The 20,136-nt window shown below is 55.7% G+C and overlaps 1 protein-coding gene across 1 annotated transcript in view; it reads right to left on the minus strand.

Annotated features, from left to right (window-relative positions):
• Positions 1-11,381, minus strand: part of LINGO1 (leucine rich repeat and Ig domain containing 1) — a 172,707-nt gene extending 161,326 nt beyond the window's left edge. The window contains exon 1 of the mRNA XM_042804058.1: positions 11,272-11,381. The gene's annotated coding sequence lies outside the window, so the exon portion shown is untranslated. The remainder of the gene's footprint in view (positions 1-11,271) is intronic.
• Between the last annotated feature and the right edge of the window lie 8,755 nt (positions 11,382-20,136).

Raw genomic sequence — 20,136 nt, forward strand, 5'->3', positions numbered from 1 at the left:
GTGTGACTGGGAGGATACTGCTGCAAGAAGTGCCACTTTGGGGAGGCACGGAGCACCTTGGAGCAGCCAGACAGCCCTGACTCTGGCTTCGGTGGGAGCTGAAAGCCACCAGCATCATCCAGCCCCCGAAGGGCAGGATGTACAAACACCACTTGACACACTAACGTGAGGAGTGCAGCAGGTTTCAGACCCGTGAATCCTCCTTGCCTAAACCCCCAGCTTCTCACCTAAGCATCTCCAAAGGTCTGAGGCTGGGAGGACATGGGATGTACCACACTAGGCTCTCCCAGAGATGGGCACCCATGATTTGGGAGCAAAGCCTGCTCTTCCCCTCACCATACCAAGCCCAATCTCTTGGAATAGGGCAGAAAGTCTCAGTTCAGTAGGTTTTGAGCGAGAGACATCTGGGTTTCTCTCCATTTAAAAGGAGAGAGGAGGAGCCAATCTGCCCTCAGTGCGAGCACACAAAAAGCTGAGCACTAGAATCACCAAAAGCCTACAATTTCTGCTCAAACTTCAAGCGAAAAGGCGTTCAGCAATACAGCCTCCAGAGCTCAGAGCCACCAGAGCTCAGCCCTTCCCACTGCAAGCGTGAGGTTCAGCACTCAGATCAGGCAGCTGCCTGCAGAGGCCGGCTGGGTTCCTCTCCCCGCCTGCTGTACACAGGGTCCCTACAGACCATCCGTCCTCTCCCTCTGAGCATCTTCGAAGTCCTCAAGGCTCCGCTGCAACAGGATTTTCCGGACGTTGAACTGATGCTCAGAAAACAAACAGACATAGAAAAAGCTTTCATTACAAGGCTGGTTTGTGTCCAAGAGCAGCTCGGGGGCCAGGCTAAGTTAGGCAACAGTGCCTTAACAGCCTCTTGCCGGAGGCTGGTGTGAGGTATGGCTCTCTGTGGACTCATGGTCCATGCCAGCTCCACATTTGTTTTGCAGGAGTAGGAGAAATGAGCAGGTTTTCTGGCACATTGGCTCTCCTCCAGGAACCGAAAGTTTTGATGCTGACAAAGCCGCTGGACCCTATCCTTCTGTGAGGTTGCCCAGCCAAGACATTTGGATGTTTCTGAAGATGCTATTGGCCTCAGCAGGGACACCCCAAGGGTAACCAGCATCCTCCCTCCAGCACAGGAAGAACAGGGGTAGGAAGGGAGGGAACCTCCAAAGGCTGCTGTGAAAATATCAGCACTGAGAACTTAGTAGGATTTTCTTTACCACAATTGCTTCTGAACAACCTGCTGTACCGTTAATTATCCACTCGTGGGAAGTCACGTTTTGGGCAGGCACCGTTTACAATGGAGGGGCAGACACTCCTTTACACGCCCAAGTCTGCTCCTGCCAAAGCCCTTGGCATTCAGGCACACAGCAAATTTCATTTTTTTTTAGGCTCAAACCGAGCTTCAGGCAGGAAACATCCTGCACCCATCACGAATCAACCTCTTGATGCTTGTGAGGGAGGTGGTCCTGGGGGGGATCCCACCTTCCCCTCCAGGCAAGGAGGCCAACACCTGGTGGGGGTCTCAGCACAGGGCAGGGAACGCTCCAGCTGGAGCCTGAACGGAGCACATTTAGGTGTATTTACCCATGACCTAACTCCATCTGCAAGGAGGATCACTGCCACGAGGTCCTGGTTCCCCAGCAAAGGTGATGCAGAACCAAAGAGCATGGCACAGACAACTGCAGCCCCATGCCATGATGCAACTAAAGCCCCCCAAACAGGGCACAGACCCTCAGAAGCCCCGGTGTGCCCCCAACTCTCTGACTTTCTTTGTCTCAGGACTGCAAGCCCTCCGAGAAGGTCCAACAACACCTCATCGCTTCCACCCTCTCCAGACCCCCTCAGCTTTAGCTGCACCAGCAAGCAGGCAGGCTCCCTGCAGTGAGGTCCACTGAGCAAGAGGCATCACAACAGATCAGAGGGACCTGGGGCTCCTCCTCATTTACATTCCCCTCCAGCCACAGCCTTCAATATGGCTGAGGAAGGCAAGGCAAGACAAGACAAAGCCTACAGAGAATGCCTAAAGATTATTTCTCTCAGATTCCAATTTATTTTCCATCATTAATGCTTTAGAAAGCCCAACACGTTCTGCAAACGGAAAGAGCATGTTAAATGTGCGGGCGGTGGAGCTGCAAAACCGAGACGAGCACATGCCTGGCACAGGTACACAGCCAGCCAGGGAGATGTGGCACCAGCAGGCACCCTGCTAGCAGCACGGCCAAGGGAAGGGCTTTGGTGCCGGCGAGCATCACCCTTACTCAGCAGAAGCTGCAACAGAAGCTAGCCAACCCCCACAGAGAGGTCCCTCACCATGCACCCACTTGAACCTCTTCCCACAGCCCTGGAAAAGTGAGAGGATCATCCTGGCAAGCCTAGGTGCTGAGCATCGCAGAGAGAATGCAGGACAAGGGGAGAGCCACTTGCATGAAGGATGAGAGGAGCTGGAGTCTTCCGTAATGTAGAGGAAATTGCTTTTGCCAGCTATCTGCAGTTTTAAAGCAATTACATTTGGGGAGAAGCCGAGAGCATGTCTGAGTGCTGCACACATGGCAAGTGCATTTTAAAATGAAAGAACTAAGTAAGGAAAAAAATAGAAAAAGAAAATGCCTTTTCAAAAAATTATTTGATGCAGTAGGTACTGAGAGGATAAAATATTTATAACTCTGGGAGGGGACAGATCTTGGAGGCAGCCAGATATCCCAGCAATGGGACAACTGAGAGCTCAGAAGAGGAGCCAGGGCAGTGCACTCCTACTGATGGTCCCCTTCTCCCTGAGTAAGGGAAATCCTCCTCAGGAAGCTCTGACAACACAGCAGCTGAGCTCTGCCTGGCCCAGTAGAAATCTGGTTTACCTTAATTAAAACACCATTCGTTCTCTGTTTCAGCTGCTCACGCAGGAGGGACAGTAACAAGAGTCTCTGCAGTGCCAGCATCAGAGTCAGGTCTTGGTGGGCTTAAACACCCTCGGGAACACACTGCCCTCAGATGAAACATGGAGCTGCCTTAATACTTCCATTTATAGACCTGCAGACTGACCCAAAACCCAGTAAGCACCCCAGCACCTACGAGTTAAATCCTTTCCAGAATCAGATTTAGGCTGGGAAGCAACAGCTTTATCTGGCGGTAGATGAGAAGCTCCTTCAAGCTACAAGAGATATTTCTGATCTCTTTCCCTGACAAGCCGTCACCCTTCACCACCATTTTCTCCCTCTAACCTGCTGGAATTAGGAAGGATCCAGGCCCTAGGTACATCTTCTCTAATTACCAAGGTGGCAGGGGCCGAGCTGCCCCGATCCCTGGACCTGCTGCACTGACTGCTGCCGGCACTGCTTAGACATCCAATTTATCAGGCGGATGCCCCTTCTGCTTTCTGGACACGCATTCTCCCCTTGTCTTTATCTGCTCTGGGGACAGGTGTGGGAAGCGGACTAGTGGCGTTCGCGGCTGCTGGTGACAGAGCCCCTTTTCAAAGGATGCTGTTCTGCTGTTATTACCAACTCTCGCCAAGTGGAATTGAGACATGAAGTAGATCTGTGCCCAAGATAATGGTGTTTATTAGACAAGCTATTGAGGAGAAAACAAAAGCTAACAGTGGAGAGCCACTAAGAACAAGGTTTAAAGAGAATCCATCAAGAATAAAAAGAGGAGCAGTGTTAATAGTTGGCTCTTCCTGTCAACGATTAGAAACCTTGAGCAGTCCCTTAACGATGCTGGGAGAGTGAAGGTTAGTGTCACCCAGCAAGAGGTGACAAACAGCACAAAGATGTCTGCACCCTCAAACAAAGCAGCATTCTGATGCTTCCTTCATGGTCAGAGGTGGCCAAGCACCTCTGCCCCAAGGTGACAGCCTCCAGCTCGCCTACGACCCTCCTCCTTGCCTAGATGAGCATCATACGATACCTATACCATACGATACCTATACTGTATGCTCTTACAATGCACGAGGATGCCACCCTCCAGAGCAAGGATCCCAAGACGGCTGCTCTGCCCCTGTCACCGCACCCCACAGCCTGACGACAGCAGGATGGGGAGGGAAGGAGAATTTTGCCTCTGCACCCTCCCTGGAGTGACTGGGGCACTTCTGATAAAGCCAGAATTGCCTTCCCATAGGGAATGTCTTGAAAATCATGGATCCATCTAGATTTTCCTGTTGGAGACCATCCCCTTCTCTCCTCACCAAAGGAGACACGTACCTGCAAAATCTTTCCCCCCCAAAAAAAAAAAATTATGGGGAAAAAAAGTATTCCATAGGATCTTCCCTTGTATGCTGGTTCGCCACCAGCCACCCTGAGCCACCGATGAAGTTAGCTAGAGCCTGGAGTGGTGTTCACATTCTGAACCACAGCAGAGATCTTTGGGAAAACACAGCAGAGATCACAGCTGCTAAACAACTCTTGGTCTAGGTCCTCAGAGATTTCTTCTTTCAAATTTCCAGTCCAGGCAAACAACATAGGAAGCCCCCAAATCCCCATTCTCAAGGCCAGCCCATGAGCATAGCTGCTTTCACAACCAGACCTCTTCATCCTGACCCTCCTTGCCTTCTCTGGGAGGATGCTCAAGGGCTGGGCTGGGGCAAGAGCCAGTGGCGCAGAGCAACACGGAAGGTGGTGAGTCCAGGCAGGAACACAAGGGCATCCTTGCAGCCCAGCAGCTCCTGAGAAATTTACTGCTTGTGACACGTTGTCAAAGTGAGATGTGCCTCATTAGTCAGAGCTGAAGCAAATGAGAGGGCTCCTTAGCCAATTAAAAAAAAAAAAAAAAAAAAAAAGCAGGGATGCTCCATGGGGCTCACCAGCTCCCCTTCAGCCCTGTTGGTGAGTGGGAAACCAAGGTAAGGTATAACACGGATCCGAGTTGCAGCTTCTCCCCTTCACAAAGATAGTGAATTCCCTGTCTCCAGCATGAGGCAGCGGCTGGGAGCGGCCAGCAACCATCACACAGCCAGGCTGGATCCTTCACAGCCAGCTGGAAAAACACAGAGCTCAAGGAGCCACACCTGACACTTGGACAGTTTGAAAATGAGAGGTTTCGTATCACAGCTCCTGAAACGTTTTGTTTCCCAACTCTTGAAACAGAGCTCATTGACTCTCCTGAGTAGCATTCTCTGCTAAAAAAAAAAAAAAAATCTATTTTTAAAAGCTTTTCTTTTTTAAATGACGTGATTTTCCTTTGTGGGTTAAGCTGAGCTGGCACATGCCTTTTTTTTGTTATTTTTTTCTTTTTTCCACCAAGATTTATCAGCCTTTGGTGCAGAAGGCACTACAGCTCTTCTCTGGCTTGGCAGTGATGCCAACCCTCCAGAGTTTTACACCTCCCTCCTCTATCCCAGCCTCCTCACACAACCGGGGGGGCCTCCAGCCCTCTGTAGTCTGGAGGAAGCCCACCCCACACCCCCCAACACACGGCAGGCTGCTTGATAAGGGGTGCTCTCAGGCAGCTCGGAGGTCGATCGTGCCCAGGGGTACATGGGCTGTGCTCCCCAGCTGCACAGCAAAGCCTCCCAATGCTTGCGGGAGGAGAAAGGCAAAACGGGGCAAAACAGGCCCAATTTGATGCCAGCGGGCGTCTGAGGGCAGAGCTTCAGCCTCCCCGTCGCAAGCCAGCTTGGAATTTTGCAAAACCCTGTTAAGCAGAGGAGACCCCAGCTCACCACTTTCCAAACGGGCACCACAGAGGGGCCTGGGCGCTGAAGATGGAGCCGTGGACGTCGGATGGATCAGTCAGCTGGGTCCAGCACCACGAGATGAGGCTGTTGTCCCCGCACCGGGGGCCAGGATGCCCCGCGCAGAAAGCAAGTTTCATCTTATAGGGGACACATCCAACAACTGGTGGAGGCAGCCAGAGAACAGACCTCTCTCCTCCACCCACACCAGCCCGCAGCAAGAGAAGGAAGAGGTTGCAGGTGCCATCTCCTCCTCCTACAACAGCAGCGGGGGGACGAGGCCACCTCCTGCCCTCACACCATGGGCAAGGCTGCCAGAGGCCTTCCTGTCCTCAGCCGGAGCCCGGGGAGGGCCCGGAGCTACAAAAAAGGTGCACTCAGCAACCCACAGGGCTTTACACGCACCCAGAAAGGAGCCCCTTAAAAACCAGCAAAGACCTGAAATGTTTTTTGTGGCGGGGACCGTGAGGAGCTGAGCTGCAGGCCAGGAGGGCGGCTGCCCGGGCTCCCCGGCCCAGCAGGCCTCGGCCCCCCTCATGGCCGCTGCAGGCTGTTACCCAGGTCCCTGCCACCCCCTCCCCGGCTGCGGGGGCAAGGCATGGCTCTTTTCGGGGCCAGCGGAGCCCCACGGCTCCCAGCCCATCCCCTGGGCACGAGGAGGCTCTCCCTGCCCTCCCTGGCCCAGCACCAGCACCAGGCGGGCTAAGCCCAGCCCAGTATCATTTTCCTAAATTAAACAATAAACAAGGAGCTGTTGCAGATTTCCCTTATGCTGCAGTTCCTTATTAATCCCCACAGTAAACACAAAGGGGGGGAAAAAAAAAACCAATTAACCTAAGAAGGATGCTTTCTGTTTAAAGATACAAATGGATGCTAAAAGCAGACAAAGGAGCCGGAGCAAATGCATGGCAGGAAGAGCGGGGAGCAGCCCCCAGGCCCCGGCAAGGGAGGGAAGGGCAGCGGGGCCGGTGCCAGCCATGCCAGGAGCCTCTGACACACCGGAGCCACCACCGGCACGGGCAGGCAACCTGCGGGGCGGCTCGGGCTGCACAATCCTTGCAGGGCTTGTCAGCCTGGCAAGGGCTTCCTGAGGAGAGGGGGCACCCCCTCATCACCACCCCCACAGACCCCCCAGCCTGCACCGGCTCTCTCCTCCCAGCAGGTCCCCGAGGCCCGGCGGGTTGGTGGCTCCCACAGCGGGAGCGGGGTACAGCACACCGGGCACCGGGGGAACGATCGGGCAGCAAAGACGCGATTACTTGCCTGGAAAGGGGCCCGGACACTGGAACTAACCCCCCTGTGCCCAGTGAGTAATGCTGCATGAGGCTGGTTTAATGAGAAATGGCCATTTGAAGCTTCATGTCTCTCACCGTCAGATTCCCCCCTCTCTTCCCACTGTAGCTGCTTCCCGTACAGCGTACCCAGCTAATTAATTACAGAGCACAATCCAATCAGTCAGGCCATCCTATTGCAGTTAAAGGCATTTAAGAGATAATGCCATGAAGCTCCAGATGGACTGGCCTGACCCCAGACTCCGACACCACTGGGGTACTCGGGAGCTGCTGCTGCTCCGGCTGACATCCCAGATCCAAACACATCAAAAAAACCCCTTCAGACGTTTGCACTGCTCCCTGCGTGCTGGGTTTCTGGAGCCCCTGCCAACTTTATTGAGACCTGTGCTGTTCTTTTCCACTCGCACCTTGCCCCAGGGCAGCCTGGGCTCACTGCTGCCCACAGAGCACACGCCAGCCTGGCTCAACGCAAGCGCAGGTGACGGAGATGCCGCCTGCCCCACTTCTGCCCGCTCTGAGCTTGGTCTCAGTGTGGCAGAAGGAGATATTTGAAGGCCAGATGCCAAGCCAACTTCTCCCCACTGCTGCCGACATGTGCCCTGCATATGGTCAGCTGCCTCGAGGTCTCGTGCACCACAGATGCTGATATGCCAGGGCAGCCTGATCCCTTCCTACCTTGCCGTATGGCTCCACTCCACCTCCCTGATGTTCCCCTAAGTACCGAGAGATGATGGCCACTGCTGAGCAGCAGAGGCCGGCCTCGCTGAAGGTGGACTTTGATGGCAAGTGGAGGTAGGAGAGTGGCTAAAGCAATGGAATGCTGGACAACCAGCCCTTTTATGGTTGTTACTGCTGGCATCTATGTGCTGATCTCCATATGGGATGTTCCCAGCTTTGCAGGGATGGCTTAAATCTCTTCCCCATGCTAAAAGTGTGGGATTTCAACCAAAAACTGAAGTGCTGAGGAGGGAGAAGTTATCAGACCCCTTTGACAAAGGCGGGAGCTTACATTAGCTCAGCCCATTTAGTCCTGAATCAGCCACTGTTCCTCCCACTGCCCTGGCAAGGGCTATGTTCAGTGGGTGCCCTTGGTACGTCAAGAAGCCTTTTTTTCTTAACAGACCCATCCGAGACCCTGTACCCTGACCATGTATCACTGGGTGCCCTGCTGGTTCTCAAACCACTCGCTGCAATGGTATTAAAGAAAAAACCTGTGGTGCCAGATCCTGAGCATCCCTGCAAAGACTCAGTGTGGTTACATTGCTTTGTGCCGGCTGTGCTCCCAGCCGCCTCATGTTTGATGATGAAAGTGGCTGATTCTGTGATTTACTGATCCTACCCTTGGTTAATTTTGCCTACCCGGGGTGAGGATAAGCTCCTGGATTTGCAAACATTTTGAGGATTGTGATTTTAATTATATTTTTTTTTCCCATATTGTGTGTGCATGCGCCGAAAGCTCTTATGCCTTGATCCAAAGCCCAAAGTCAAGGTGGGGGATATACATCAAGTCTAAATATGCTTCTGCCACAGGTGGTATCAAAAGCTTGTTGCAGCTGAAATGAGTGAGGGTTCTGCTCTCCCTTGGTCCAGCCCATCTCACGGCAGCTTGACCTCCAGGAAGAAGTGAGGAAGAGTCTCTGCTCCTCAATCATACCTCCAAAATGCCTTTGTCAGAGACTCAAGCACAGCTAACTATGGCAAGGGAAAGAAAGCCTCTTCTCAGAGCTCTCCTTGGCCAAGGAATCCAATGCCAGACACCCAGCTATCCTGCATCAGGACCAGCACCACGCAGGCCACAGCGGTCAGCACCAGGAGCATCAACAAGGTTTGCACCCAAACAACAACCTGCGAGTTTGACTAATGCAGATTTGCAAATGGGGGATGCAACTCTGGCAGGGCTGGAGCACGGCTGCAAGCAAACGGTGGCATTCACTAAGCACAAATGGAAAGGGGACGGCACTGAGATGACGTCTAATAACTGGGTCTTCCTGAAAACACCATATCTGCGCATCTACAAAACTCACCGTCTTACAAGGACATTTGGTGAATGTCTCCTTACAGTGTGAGCAAGAGACACCAGCGATTAACAAGAGGAGCCAGAACTGACAGTGGCCAGTACAGATGAGACAAGACCAAGCCCAGACCTCTAACGCCAGCTGCTGTTACATGCTGGTGGGAACTACACAGAGGCTGGCTTGTTCCACCCAGCGCTGAAATGAAGTGCAGCTAAATCATTATCTTGGACCCTAAAACAAGGAACATAACTACAATAACAACACACCACCACAGCTTCATCTGGAAAAGCAGCGGCACCAGCTCCTCGTATCCACATCTCCTCCAACGAGCCAGCAGGGATGAGGGGCACTGTTTCTTTAAAACATCTGTCCCGCACCCCCCTGGGACAGCTGAGGAATGAGAACAGAGAAGAGCTCAGCAAATCTGAATGAACAATAAAGTAAAACATGATGTCCTCCTTCCTCCCGCTGGTGTGTCCCAGACCGACACGTTACAGGGGCTGGCCGCAAAAAGGGCTCGTTTCGTGGTAGCGATACGGCCACGGTGGGATGCCAGAGCTGGAGGACTGTGTGGAGGAGCTTCTGCTCTCTGATCCGAATCCGGCTCCAGGGGCCAACGAGCACAGCACAGGGCGGGACGGGAGACGAGGAGGCAGATGCTTCATGCATCCCAGCACTGCAGCCCTGGCAGGGCGGGGACATCCCCCGTGGGTGCCGAGCTCCCCTGCTGCAACAATTTGGAGAGGGAAGAGGCTTTTCCCCATGGAATTGGAGAACTGAAACTCTTCAAATGCTTATCTCGAGAGCTCCTGTAAAGCATTTCAGGGATTTTTGGCAGGAAGAGGAAGGAGAAGCTGTTCAATAAACCCTGAGGCCATCCCCGCTTACATTGCTTAGAAGACAGCTCCGGAGTGCCCTGGTTCCGGAGGTAATTCCCTTGTTCTTGGCTCCCCGGGTACCCCATAAAACAGGGCATGTCTTCTGATGGCCCCGCAAGGGCTCCCTTGGGAACCGACTGAAAAGACAAGCAGCAATGAAGCACTGCTGGAAAAGCATCAGCCCCTTGGAGAACGGCATCGGCTTGAGGCTGCACTACCAGCCCAGACCACTCGCTCTGCATCAAGCCCCTCAAGCAACGCACCGGGGAAAGTTCTTTGCCTTCAGCATCCATCTTCCCCTTGCCCCAGCTGTAGCACCAGGATCACTGCTGGAGCCTGCACCGTCCCATTTTCTGTACCCTGACACGAACCTTTCCTAGGAGCCACCAATTAAACCACTGAACTGTTCTCAGCTCAGCCTCCCATGCATGAAAATGTCCTGTTATTTCACACCTGCCAAGAGCTGTGTCCCAGCAGATTTATCTTGAACTGACACTTGAGGATAATTAAACCCCTCTCTCTCCTCTGTTAGCAGCGCAGCAGATAAAAGGAGAGCCCTGGGGCCCTCCAGTTGCTGTTGCAGTGGGCTGCTCCTGTACAAGTCAAGGAACATGAGATGAGACTCAGTTTCTCAACAGAGACATGGGCGGGGGGAGGGGGGGGTTGGGGCAGAAGGACAGTTTTGCAATTTGCCCTAATTTGGCAGGGAAGCTGAGCAAGACGTAAGATGGGTACAGGCAGCTTCCCTAGCAGGGCAGATCATCTGGTGAATGAAGAGCTGGAAATCAAATGTCTGGGGCTGAATCGAACCCTTCTCGTTGCTAAACCTGGGGTATCATCCGTCCTTGAGCCGTTGGTCCCTGGAAGTCTAGCCATGATGGTCCAGGCACCCTTCTCATCTCCTCTAGCTCCAGCCTAAGGCAGAAACTAGCTCCCATTGCACACGCAGCTACCGGCAGCGCTGGGTGCCAGGCATCCTGTGGAGTCAGCCCAAAGTTGGCCGGTTTTGGGGGGCGGGTGGCAAGGCGGGCAAGCAGCGGGCCTGCCGGCAGCCCCACGCCAGGCTCTGCCCGTCTCCCGTGCGCGCTGCCTGAGGTTACTGGATGCATCCAACCTCAAAGCCAAGCTTCGATCGCAGCGGTTTTGAGGTCGGCTCTGAGCATCTGCCATCGCTCCGGGCTGGCCCTCCAGCAGCTCGGGGGGAGCCGAGAGCACGGTGACCCCCACTTGCCAGCCCCAAGGAACCCCTTGAGCCGGAGGAGGCGGGGAGCCCTCCCGGGGTGAGGGAGCTGGGTAGCACTTTGCTGAGCGATGCTCTGAGGAGCCGCAGGGCGGTGGCAGGGTGCCCCCCACCCACCCCACCCCGCCCCGGGGGATGGATACCCGCCCCGGTTGCCCCGCTCCCCGCTCCCCTCCGCCGCCGTTACCTCCGAGGGCTCGAGCGGCGGCCGGGCGAGACGCGCCGCGCTGCAGCTGGGCTCGGTTCCGCGGGGCTCGGCGCATCCTCCGCCGCTCGGGGCTCGGCCGGGCTCCTCCGCCCCGCTCCCCGCCGCTCATCCGCTTGGCTCCGCGCTCCTCCGCTCCCGCTTACCCACACCCCGCTCCGCCGGCGGGGGGGAGCGCATACCCCGGGGCTGGCGGCTGCTGCCGGCCCCCCCGCGGTAACGCGGCTTCAAGGCTCCGCTCTCCGCCGCGGCACCGGGCACCTCCCGCAGCCGCCACCGCCGTACCGAGGCGCCGCGCCCCCCCCCCCGCCTCCCCGCTCCCGCCTCCCCGCTCCCGGCCCCGGTGACAAATCGCGGCCGGGATTGCTTTAAAGAGAGAGCGCCCGCATAGTCAGTCCGTGGGGGGGTCTGCAGCTCCCCACACCTCCCCCCCCGGGATGTACAGCACCCCCCGGGGCTGTCCATCACCCCCCTGGCCTCCCTTGGGCTCCCTGGGGGGCTGGGTGTGCAATGCAGCTGAGCCCTGACAGCTCAACACACTGATGGCCACAAAGCCTTTGCGGCCATCAGTGCGTCGAGCTGTCAGGGCTCAGCTGTGTCCTCCAGTGCAGGGCACAGGCAGCCCCGATGCTGAGCTCCAGCCACCAGGACACAAAGCAAACCCACTTGCGTTATTTTGCGACAGGAAGAGACACTTCACCCCCCCCAACAACCTGGCAGCGGTACCAACCCAGTGGGGGGATAAACATTCCTGGATCCCTGGGGAGAGAAGAGCTGGCTGTGGTTGGGGCAGGTTATCCACTGCCCTCCGCTTTCCCAGTGAACCCCAGTCCCGTTGGGATCGGGGGACACTGGACCAAACTGTCCCCAGGTGCACGGCACCGCCAGCAGCCGGTGCCTTGCCGGAGGGGCTTCCCAAGGAAGATTTTATCTGTATGACATGTCAGCAGGGCCTGAGGGAAGCCGTAGCCTTACTTGGCGCTTGGTACGTTCAGCAACCATGCTAGTATCTCTGCCTGGAGATGATGGGCCCAAGCTGCCAGCTCTGCAGCCCAGCTGCCCGTGGAGGAAGCCCCTCTCCTTGCACCACATGCCCAAACAGCTCCTCCTGGCCTTGCAGGAGCATCCTCAACCATTTCTCTGTGAGACCAACTCACACCACGTCCCGCACACGTGTGGTGCTCGTGTCTGTACACCCAGCACGGGCTGCCTGGTGCAGGAGACACTAATCTTTGCAGAAAGGCGTACGGATCTGCAGCAGTGATCCCCCCTCCCCGAGCAGCTCTCGCTCCCTCCACAGGCCCGCTTTTAGTGAGCATGTTCATGCACTCATCCGTAAACCCCATGGCTACGCAGCCTTCGGGGTGCTCTGTTGCAAGTTTGCAAGATGATTGAATTGTGTGTTGTTCTGTTCCCAGATCTAAGCTTATCCCTCTGGCCAGGTTTGCCTTACCCCTTCCCAGGGCTGGGGGGAGAGGAGCCGCCGAGGGCTCAGCACACGGGATCCTGCCCCGGGGAAAGGCTCTGGGCTCCCTTCCACAAGCCTAGCTGCGAGCCCCCTTCCTGACACGCTCTTGCTTCAGGTATCATCAGATGTTTTCATTTTCTCCTGCCAATATTATCCTCATCCTTATTCAAGCAGGAGCAGAGGCTTGCAGGTCTGTGGGTTTTAATGAAAACTGGAATTCTCTTCACACGGCTACGTTATCTCTCTTTGCCTTGCAGTGAAACAATGTGTTTGGTGAAGTTTTATAGAGCATCCCAGCCTGTGCAGCCCGGGGAGGTGGGGGGAAATGTGGGTGCTCCCTGCCCAGAGGAAACTACAGCCACCACAAGGGCAGGCAGCTCCCGGGTCAGGCAGAGGTGCAGGCAGCTGGCTCTGGGGTCAGGAACAGGCAGAGGTGCAGGCAGCTGGCTCCGGGGTCAGGAGCAGGCAGAGGTGCAGGCAGCTGGCTCCAGGGCACGGATCTGGGAGCAGGGCTGTGTGCTCAGCACCACTGCCCAGCCCCGGCCCTGCGGCAGGAGCGCAGGCAGCATCCCTCCGTACCTCACGCCGCAGTACTGATGCTCACTGCCTTCGTGCTTGGCGTTTTTCATCAGTGAACACCATCTGCACCAGAACCGGGTATTGTTATGACCTTTGAGGCTCCATCCAGTGGTCGCTTCCATCAGATGCTTTTGTGTCTTACTATGATCCCAGGCACGGTGCCAGACTCAGAACGCGCCGAAGGCAGGGAATGTCTTTCCTCCTGCTTCAGGAAGGAGATCAGCATCCAAAACTCCTGCCCAGATGCCAGGATTGGGTCTAGAATTATTCCTATATCATTAACATTAGAGATGAGTGAGATAGGAAAACCCACCTGGTAGGAGGATTGTAAAGTAATTAATGCATAATGTTAGTAATGATCTTCTTATTCCAGCTCTGCTTATTATTACAACAAGCTTTGCTCTAGTCCACCATGACGTGCTGCATAAAGCAGCTATCTCCTGAATCTGATTTCCTGTTTGGAGATGATCTCTAGCTGAGAAATTACCTGCTCTCAAAACTGATTAGAGTCCTCATCAGCAGATTCTTCACCCATCCTTTACGCAGGCCCTAGAATACACAGGGAATTCAGAATAATTTCATGCAAGAGGTAAAATCTGGAGTTGGTGGCCCAGCTGTGCGCCATTTCCAGAGAAAATCCAGAAAAAGCAGTGACAGCATAAGGTTGCCAGCCCAAATCTGGGTGCTGTGAGCTGCCCCACTCAGGTCAGCGGATGCTTCAGCTCCTGTGGTGCCTTCTCTGCCAAGGGCCGATGCTGGCTGCCTCTGGCTCTTCACCCCCTCTGCTCCCAAGCACTTTGGGGGGCTGTCCCAGGAGCTGGGTACCTGCCAGCCCCCCGAGCAGAAGAAGGCTGGCGCCGGCTGTCCCTGCCTGCTGGAACGATGCTCCCTGCCCTAGGAAATTGCGGAGCTCAGGGCACGCTAGCTCTTGGAAGAGCCTGGAGCGGGCAGGACCCTGCCGAGTCCCACTTCAGGCCCCTGCAGTTGCAGTATTTTTCCTCCTCTGCTTCCCATGGCTAAAAACTGTCTTGTAACTCCCATGGTTAAAAACTGTCTCCTAATTTCCAGCCTACATTAGCCAGTTTAAACCTATTTGTTCTTGTGCCAGCACATTCTTTTAGCTTAAATGGTTCCTTTCTGTACCTGGTGTTTACTTGCTTGATGTATTTATGGAGAGTAATCATATCCTTGCTTTGCCTTCCCTTTGCTGGGCTAAACAAAGCCAAGTGCTTTCAGTCTCGTCTTGTAAGACAGGCTCTCCGTTCCCCCCACCATGCTAATAGCCCTTCTCCACACCGCTTCCAGCATGAATGAATCTTGCTGGAAGACGGGCCATCGTGGCCGCGTGTGGCACTTCAGACGGCATCTCCCAGCTCCCGGCACAGCCGCCGGTGCCCGCTCCACCTCTGCTGATGCCACCCCGAAGCGGGCGACTGCAGCTCCAAGCACGATGGTGCCGCACGTGTGCCAGCCTTCCCCGTGCCAGATTGTCACCTGGATGAGGTGACACCTTGGCTTGTGCCTGCTGGTGGCCGTCCCAGCCCGCTCCCCAGGCTGCCGGCTCCTGCCTTCCCCTCTGGCTGACGGCAGAGAGGTTGGGTGCTCCTGCATACTAAAGGGGGCTGGTTTCTCTCCTCTCGGCTGCACTGCAACGGTGGTCGAGCAGAGCTCTCCCACAGGGGGTTATAAACTCCCATAGCCTTAAATGAAACTCACGGAGGACGCGCAGACTCATCCCACTAAACACAAGAGGGAGATGGTATCACCATGCTCTGATGGTCACTAATAACTTTACCTCTCCTGTGCTATTCTCAGCAGAGATAAACCTCCAGTGTCTGATGAGCCAGAACAGAAATATCCAATGGCTCTCCGTTCTTTTCTATTTTTGCTGCAAGCTGGTTAACCCTGAAATCCAATTACTGCTCATTATTCAGTGGAACTTGCCTCTTATCAAATGGACACATTGTGGGGCCGCTGTGTCAACTCCAAGTGCTAATGGAGCTGCAAATTACTCCTGCCATGCTGACAGACCCCGTAGGTGAGCCTGGGGGTACCGCTCCAGCATCCCCCCACGCACACGGGGCTCTGGGACACCTTCCCCTGGCTGCTGGTCACTGCTGAGCGCGCTGCCTGCACACTGGCCCCAGGTTCTGCATGCTGGCCACGGGCTAATGCACCCACAAGCTTGCTGCAGGCTCAGATCCCAAGGTTGCTGTGGCATCTCCTCGCCCCCCAGCCCACTGCCACAGCCAGAGCCACTCTGCCTGGCCACCCATGGGTGCCACGGGCCAGTCCTGCTCCCCGGAACGGGCTGACCTTGTTGGGCCAGCGCTCAGAGGATTTGCACAGGCCAAGCCTGCGGCAAGCAGCCTTTAAGTTCCGGGGGTTATTGCGCACAGTGTGAGATGCAAAGGGCTGATCCAGGCGCGCCGTAGCTTAGCCCGGGAGGCTCGATGTGCGGGAGAGGCTGCCTCCTTGCATTAGCAGGGGAAGCAGGCATGCAGCCAAGCCCAAACGCTGCCTAATTCGCATTCGGCGCTGAATTCAGCAGGTGGAGAAAGAAAAAAAAAAAAAAAAAAAAAAAAAAAAAAAGGAACCAAAACAAAAAGGCTTTGCAGTTTTCTTTGCTGATTAAAGTCATGGCACAGCAAGTTTCACCTACGTTCATTAGCAAGAGGGGAGGGAGGGGGATGTTCCCAGCAGCAGCTGCTGCCGATGCTCCCCTGGCACTGAAGAGGCAGCCAGGCACCGACTGAACCTCCTGCCCGTGACCCCGTTGCTGCACAGGCTGGATGTGGCCCCAGGGCCCTGACCCACACGCTTTTCCCTACAGTTTCCCATCTTCCTCTCCCTGGCATTCAACCGCCCTGTCACGATGGCCTCAGCGACAGTTTCTCAGGTCAACCCGGCTTAAATAAGCCCCACAATGCTCTTTCTCTCTTCCAGATCATCCATCAGTCTTTCTCAGAGACAGTTTAAACTAGCACCCCTCAGAGACAGGTGATGGAAATGGCAGGGGTGTCGTCGGATGTGCTTTCTGGCACCCACCACTGCATCGTCACCAGGTTGCTGGTGAGCCCTGCCCAGCCCTGCCCTCCGCCTGCCACGTCGCACCCTCTGCTTTCTCTTTGACCAGACCAGCGGGCAATCCAGCGGGGATCCGGACCAGCCCTGGGCACACAGCCGTGTTGCAGCCTCCTTTATGGGGTGACACAAAGCCTGGCTCACGCTGCCTCTGAAGCGAGACCAGGGGTGCAAAGCTGTGATGTGCAACAGGTACTTGCGTCTCACTTGGCTGATTTGGCTTGTACTGCATGTCCTCAGAGCACCAAGGAGCTGCTGCTGCCATCTCTTCCCTGCTTTCCCTGGCTGCACCAGCCTTTTATTCATTACACGGGCCTCCCGTGCCCCTTCAAAGAGGGGCTCATGCAAAGCTCCATCCACTCGCACCCGAGGCTTCGCAGCTGCTGGCAGGAGGACGGGAGCAGGACCAGCATAACGGATGCTCAGGCAAGATCATCCCCAGGCAGCCAAATTTCAACCGCTCTGCACGAGGCCAACCGTGGGAAGGCAGCAAAGCAGGGGCTGGAGCTGCAGCTGGGTGCGGGGCATGAGGGAACGCTGGCTCGAGGTTCCCAGGCTCAGCGCTGTGCTGGGGGGGCTCCAGAGCTGGGCACCCCCCTGTCCGGGGGCAGGTGGGAAGTTAGAGAAGGCACCAGGAGCTGAGCTCAACCCAGCCCTTCGCTTCCACCCCCAGCTGCCCTGTCAGCTACCATTGTCCTGATTCGAGCTGATTAATTCCCTCAGCCGCCCTCCCAGTTGGTTAAAATGGTGAGCACCTTGGCAAATGGCACCGGGGAGACCAGGCAGTGCTCTCCCCACAGTCGTGGGGGAATCGGTCCACACCTGCTTGCTGGGCACCCACGAGAGCAGAAGACCGCAAGGTGCCACCCTGGGCTCCCGTGGGACCCAGCAGCTCATCTTGGCCCAGGTCTGGTTCCCACTCTCCAGCCCTGGCTTGGCTTCCTCCTGCTCCTGCTTGTGGCAGAGCATCCCAGGGAGCTGCCAGAGGGAGAAGGGGAGAAAGAAGCTGATAAAACCCCAGTAAGTGAAAGATTAAACATAATACCAAGTAAATTAATATACAGGAAGAGAAGGCAGGTTTTAAATTAACTCATTACACTGCTAGGCTTTCAAACCCATTTATCTACCCCACAGGTCCTGCAGCTTCATATGGAAAATGGCTTCTGCTTGACTGCTATTAAAGCTCAAACGCAGAGCGACGTGGCTGCGCGGCGGCCGCCGAAGGCTGGCAGTCGACACCTGAGCGTGCCCACAGATATATGCAGGGACGGGTAATTGCACATGCAAAACGTTCAGCTGTGACAGCAAACAGGACGATTGAGCAGAGAAATGGGAATCCATTTCCATGCACAATTACCTGGGGGGAGCTGAGCCACGGCTCCAGGAGACGCCCTGTGCCGTCCCCCCCCCCCAGCTGCTGAGTGCTGGATGTGCCATGCGATAGCCTCCTCCTCTCTGTGCCTGCCTGTCTCCCGGGGGAGCAGGGCATTTCCATCCTCCCAGGAACCAGGGAATGCTCTGCCGAGCTGGATGAACCCAGTGCTTATTACTGGGATAGCTGTGATTAGGGAGCAGACAGCTTAATGATTGAGCTGTTCTTTGGGGGGGGGGGGGGGGGGGGGGGCGGTGGATTTACTGGGAAAAGGGGCAGGGAAGGAAGCGGATAGTCTGAGCCCCTTTGTTTAAGAAGTGGCTGTGATCAGGCAAGGTTTTTCTACAAGCTCTCTCTTACTCAGGAGTGGCTGTTCCCAGGTCTTACTGATGAGCCAGAGCTGGTTCATAATAGATGATAATAAATAAAAGGGCAAGGGGAAAAAAGAAAAAGCCCAGACCTCATTTTCTTCCCACTGCCTCCCCTTGAGCTGGCAAACAAAAGCCAAGCGGCACGGCAGGACGCTCAGCCCGAGCCACGGAGAAGAGGCTTGCGCCGGAGGCAGACGGCGCGTTCCCCGGGGGCTCTCCGTGCCGGGGGCCAGGTCTGGCCCGGGCTCTGCCATGGGGAGCCGCATGGGCCAGGCCAGCAGCAAGCCCAGAGCCTGCTTTGGCCCCCATTCCTGCCCGCCAGCTTTACTGCACTACAAATCCCAGCAGCCTGCAGGAGGGTCCTCGCCTCGGAAAGCGGCATTGAGCGGGGCGCAAGCAATAAAGCACTTGGGGGGCAGATCCAACCCGCCGGTCGGGCGGCAAGCTCAGCGCCGGGCTGATGGAGATGGATGCAGGCAGCGAGGCAATGCCAGGAGTTTTAAGGCCGGGAGCGTGGCTGGGGACACGGTCCCTTCCCAGCAGGGCTGCGGTGGGCAGGGTGACAGGATCACGTCTCGCTCACTTGCACCCTCCCATCTCCTCCCAGGGGGACTGCGATGCTTCGCTATGCTCTTCATCAACCAGCATCAGCTGCTCTGCTGGCTGCGCAGGGAGAGGAGATGGTCCCGGGTGGTCCAGGAAGGGCTGCTCCTGGCCCAATCTGGGGAGCACCACATGGGGGGGGGGGGGGGCCACCTCTGTGTCCAGGCTGTAGCAAACCCGCCTCTCCGAGTGCTCTGGAGACGATGATGCTGTGGCCTCAGGTTCACGTGGGAACCGCTGAAAGGAGGCAGCCCCCCAGCCCCCTCCACACGTGCCTCTAATTATCACACCTTCACCTCTGGGAGCACCAGCCCTACTTTCCCCCATTCATAATTCAGCCTGACACAGCCCAGCAAAAATCAATTCACTCTTATAAGAAAGTGCCAAGGCAAATTATTTCCTAAAGCCTTCGACAGGGCTTTCTTCTCTCCCAATGACTGTGTCTTTGGTGTGGAGTCCTAAATTACAGATTAACCCTTTGAGCTCTTCCAGTTTGCTGGAGAACCCAGCCAGATGGGTGATTGATGAAACCATCAGCAAGAGCACCTTGTCGCCTCGTTGCCCATCCGTTAGCGGATCGGCCTGTCTAGCTGCCTACATGCAAGTCCATCCATTCATCTGTCCCTAAATCATCCCTCTAGGAGCGCTGCCGGCTGTACAACCCTCACCAATACGACCTTGTCGGGGGAGCGAGCAATGCAAGGGCTGCCATGGTCCATAGCCAGGCAGCTGGAGCTTTTGGGGTGTTCTTCCCCAGACACCCCCAACTGGTCTTTCCCAAGGCAGTTCGTGGCCATCAGAGGACTTTTTTTTTCTTTTTCACGGTGTCCTGGTAAAGTCACCATCAGGAAAACCCAACTTGGCATCCCTGCTGCCTCGGCAGCTGCATCGCGGTGACAGGTCCGGCCCCGATGTGTGCTGTGTCCTGCAGCCCCCAGACACCGCCAGCAGGAACCAGCCATCCTCTGCCTGACCCACACCACTCTTGGCATTAGGTGTAATCGCCCCTGTCGTTTCCCTGCCGAGAAAGAACACTTGGGGAAGATAACAAACCTCTTCTTTCCTTGCAAAGCTGCCAGCTACGGTGCATCGGATTATTACATGACCTTTTAAACTCATTAACATAGTTCCCAAGTACAGAAAGAAGGAAGGAAGTGAGAAAAGTAATGAAGGGGTTTGGGGTCTTAGGGGTAGATGCTGTGAGGTCCCTGGGAGCACCCATTGGCTTCCAGCAGAGCACCGTGGTGGGGGCTGCCACCCCTGGTCTGAGCAGTCGTTTCAGGAAAATGCTAGAATGCTAAAAACCTTAAAATCTTCTGCTCAGTGAAAAGGCTTTCCCCGGTCTTGGACCACAAAGGATGGAAATCAGA

The sequence above is a fragment of the Tyto alba genome, unplaced genomic scaffold, assembly GCF_018691265.1.
Source record: "Tyto alba isolate M040663 unplaced genomic scaffold, T.alba_DEE_v4.0 Super-Scaffold_41, whole genome shotgun sequence".
In the NCBI taxonomy this organism is placed as follows: Eukaryota; Metazoa; Chordata; class Aves; order Strigiformes; family Tytonidae; genus Tyto; species Tyto alba.